The following is a 4,452-nucleotide window of genomic DNA, read 5'->3' on the forward strand; positions in this document are numbered from 1 at the left end:
GTGAATAAATAAAACAACAAAAAATCTATTATTAGCATCATTATTGGTGTGTGTGTGTGTGTGTGTGTGTGTGTGTGTGTGTGTGTGCGCTCCTGTGTGTGTCTGTACGATTTGTGTATGGTCAAAGGACAACTTTGGTGGCTCAGCCTCTCCAAAGGCAGAGGGAGGCAGACCTCTGTGAGGTCCAAGCTACCCTGGTTTACACAGTAAGTTACTGTCCAGTCAAGGGTACATAATGAAGTCCTATCCCCCAATTTTTTTTTTTTCACAAAGTACAGCCTTGTGGGCTTGGTTCTCTCCTTCTACCCTTTACATAGGTTCTGGGAATAGAACTCTGTTTGTCAGGCTTATGTGGCAAGTGTCTTTACCAGATGAGTCATCTCCTCTACCCCAAAGTCTTTCTTCAGAAGGCCCTTGGGATTACATCAGGCCCTCCTGGGTAATCTTCCTTAAGGTCAGCTTGCCAAAATATAACCGAATTACAGGAGGATGTATAATATAATAAAATCCATGTTCTGTTGCAATGTCTGGCCTTCCCTGAGCCCAAGGCCTGTGGTAGAGGCCATATGAGCTCTAACAGCTGTCATGGCAAACTCTGTCATCCATTTTGTTCAGGAAAGAAGACCTTGAGGCTTCCTCTGCTGCTTCCTCCATAGAATCTGACAGTGTCCTCATGACTTTCAACTGGTCAAGAGCACCTAAGCCAAGGTCTTCCCAGGGCCTCCAGAGTCCCTGCCCTCCTTCCTGGATACTGTTGACCCCACACATGACAGCTGTATGACAGCTGTTGAGCCTTCAAGTTTTCCATCTCAGGACATGAATTGTGTGACAAATAGTTGAAATCACCTGTGGTCGTGAAATTTCTGTCCATTGTGTGGAATGAAATGAAAATTGAACCCTACTGACTTGGTTGGTGAGGATGGGAAAGAGCTTTTTAGGAGAGTCTTTTTTATTAATGTTTTAATATTTTTATTTAATGCATATGCGTGTATTGCCTGCATGTAGGTAAGTGCACCCGTGTCATGCAATGCCCACAAGAACAGAAGAGACCATCGGATGCCCTGGAACTGAAGTTACAGACAGTTGTTACCTGCCATGTGGGTGCTGGGATTTGAACCCGGGTCTTTTGCAGGAACAACCAGTTTTCTTAACCACTGAGCCATCTCTCCAGACCCTGAGAGAGTCTTTTGTTTGTTGATGTCTATTCTTCTCTTCCATCCTATCCTATCCTATCCTATCCTATCCTATCCAAGACCCAGTCTAGAGACAGATCTCCCTGTAGCCCCAGCTAGCCTGGAACTCACAATGTAGACTGGGCTGGCCTTGAATGGACAGAAATCCACCTTCCTCTGTCTCCCACGTGCTGGGACTAAAGGTGTGCGCCACAACAGGCTTTGTTTGTTGCTGTTTTAAGATGGGGCTAGAGAGATGGCTCAGTGGTTAAGAACACTGGTTGTTCTTGCAGAAGACCCAGATTCAAATCCCAGCACCCACATGGCACCCACATTTCCAGCATGTGCCACCACATGTGGCTTTTGTGGGAAGTCTGGACCTGACTTCTGAGGGGGAGCAGAAAGGAAGGAAACATGTTGGAATTCAGGTTTGCACTCATTTAGATGCTGCCCATGATCTCCTTAGAAAGAGTAAGAACTCTGTGGGCCAAAGCTTTCTGGCTCAGATGTCAGGATAACTTGGCGAGCTTAGAGTTAGAGGAAGCATTGTTGTGAGAACTTCCAATCCTCCTGAAGCAGCAGAATCTGGTCTTTTATGCACAAAGGGTGCCCATCAGACCTCTCTCTAAAGCCTAGAAAGCAGGAATCAAGTGTGGTCAGCTTTAAGACACACTGTGGAGTACAGGTAGAGATGACACTCTGTGATAGGGGCCTGAAAGCTGGTGTCCCTGGCCTTAGCTATCATATCTAGCCTTATGCATTTAAGACCAGGGCCTGTAATCAGGTCTGTTACCTGAGGGTTCAAGTAATCACAGCCATCAGCTCTTCTTTTGAAATGCGAGGTCCTTATCTTTTGACTGTTGCTTTCCTTCTAGGCCACTAGACCCAATCTTTATTTATGTATGTACTTTCCCAGCTCTTGCCCTGGGTAGTCTGGGCCACATACTGATATCCTGCATCAATAAACAACAGAACAACCTCCCCAGAGAGATTCCAGCAAGGGATACACAGTGAAACTATCTTTTTTTAAAAAAAAAGTACTCTGCAGGCACACGCCTTCAATCCCAGCACTTGAGAGGCAAAGGCAGGAGGATCTTTGTGAGTTCAAGGCCAGCCTTTTCTACATAATGAGTTCCAGGCCAGCTGGGAGTACAGAAAGACCCTGTCTCTAAATAAATAAATTAATTAATTAATTAATTAATTAATTAAATAAACAAACAACTCCACTATCTAAAGCCTTGATGCTATTACCTCTAAGGAAGCACAGAGGTTCAAATCAGAACTGGGATTATGAAACTAAGGTGAGGTTCTAGGAGGTAATGCCCAGGCAGAGCTTCCCTTGCAGCCTAAGGTAAAGTAAAAGGTTAGAAGAAGAAACCCCAGGGCTGGGGATTTAGCTCAGTGGTATAGTATTTACTTAGTATACTTGAAGCCCTAGGTTCGATTCCCAGTACCAACCCCCATAACACACACACACACACACACACACACACACACACACACACACACACATATCCAAAGATTGGAAACTCCATTCTGATATCACCTGGGATTAAACTCCAGAGCTGCCTTCCCCTCCTCACCCTGAGGCACTTATCCCCTAGGAACTTCAGGTCTGGGACCCTCCACTTTCCTGCCCCAGTCACAGAAGGGAACAACTCTATCTCACTGAGAAATTTCTCAGTGACTATGCAAGCATATGTATTAGCCTATGAGATGTGAAGAAGTGGCCAGTGTCTTAGTACTGGGCAGTAAGAGGAGAGAGGAAGACATGGAGATGGAATGGACCAAGAGGTGGGGGACAGGCAGGGTGCAGGGGTTTGGGTAAAAGTAGGTGTGATGGTGACTGACCAATATGGGGTTGGGAAGATAGCAGGTTGGTTCAGCTATCGACCACAACACTCTGACACCACAGGTCCAACTCAGGCACCAGAAGATCTCTCCTCAAGATATTTCTACCCCAGTTATCAGGCCCAGGCCTCTTGTGAGATCCAGATTTCAAGTCTACCTAGCCCATCATTGCTTTTTACCTTTAAAAATTCTTTAAATTTTGTGTTTAAGATTCATTTATTTTTATTATACGTGTATGAGTGTTTTTACCTGCATGTTTGTAAGTGTACCAGGAGTATGCAATGCCTGTAGAGGCAAAAACAGGGCATCAGGTCTGTAACTGGAGTTACAGTTGGTTGTGAGCCACCATGTGGGTACTGGGAACCAAACTCGGGTCTTATGTAAGAGCAGCAAATGCTCTTAACTGCTGAGCCATCTCCCCAGTTCCCTCCATCACTGGTTTTGACCACACTACAGTTGGGTAAACTCAAGGAGTATAAGGGTGACAATCCTGTGAGGAATGGGTACGTTTGTGATGGGTGATGGCCCAGCCTAGGATAAGACAACCCAGCCACGTCAGTCCATGTCTGCTGACCAGAAGTTGAAGAAGTTCCATCTGTGCCAACCTCTACTGGAGAGAACACACAAGGGCTTCAAGAAATATTTGAAGATAAGTGCTCAGCTCAGCACATGTTAAATCAGGGTAGGGCGGTGGGAGTGGGTGAGTAATGGTTGAACAGCTGAGCTCTAAGAACAGAGAAGAGAACAGAGTTGGGGCACAGTTGAGGGGGAGCTGTTAAGAGGATAGAAAAACTAGTAGAGAGTCAGAGAGTTACCAAGACCTGAGAGGGCATGGGCCATGCACCAGCTGTGAGGACAGCCCATCCTGGGAATGGTCACCAAGGTCAGGTCTCCTCTGGGCTTGTGTACTGTACCTGCTTCTGAATTCATATTATCACAAAGCAAATGATGGACTATAGAAGTTATTAGTCTTTCCAGGAGAGAACAACCCATCACCTGACAGAACCCAGTATGTAAGCGTTAGCTGTACATAGGAAAACATTGAACTTCACAAACAAACATTCAGGATTTGAATGCTCCCAGAAAGAGGCCAGTGGACGCCATTTTACAGAAAGTTACCAAGTTGATTTCACCTGCTTTGAAAATTAATTCTGTGTGTACATGTTGCCAGTGAATCTGAAGGCCAGAGATTGACATAAAGCCCAGTGATCCTTTAGCCTTCACCTCCTAGGGCTGAAGTCACAGACCTTCTGCAGCATCTAGCTTTTTTGGGTGCTGGGGATCTGAACTCAAGACCTCATGCTGGAATGGCTAGCACTTTATCAATTAAGCTATCTGCCTAGTTCTTCCTTCCTTCTATCTTTCTTTCCTTTTCCCCTCCCTCCCTTCCTTTCTTTCCTTCTATTTTTTTGAGACAGTCTCTCTCTCT

The sequence above is a fragment of the Nannospalax galili genome, unplaced genomic scaffold (assembly GCF_000622305.1).
Source record: "Nannospalax galili isolate Female #2095 unplaced genomic scaffold, S.galili_v1.0 scaffold649, whole genome shotgun sequence".
Classification (NCBI taxonomy): domain Eukaryota; kingdom Metazoa; phylum Chordata; class Mammalia; order Rodentia; family Spalacidae; genus Nannospalax; species Nannospalax galili.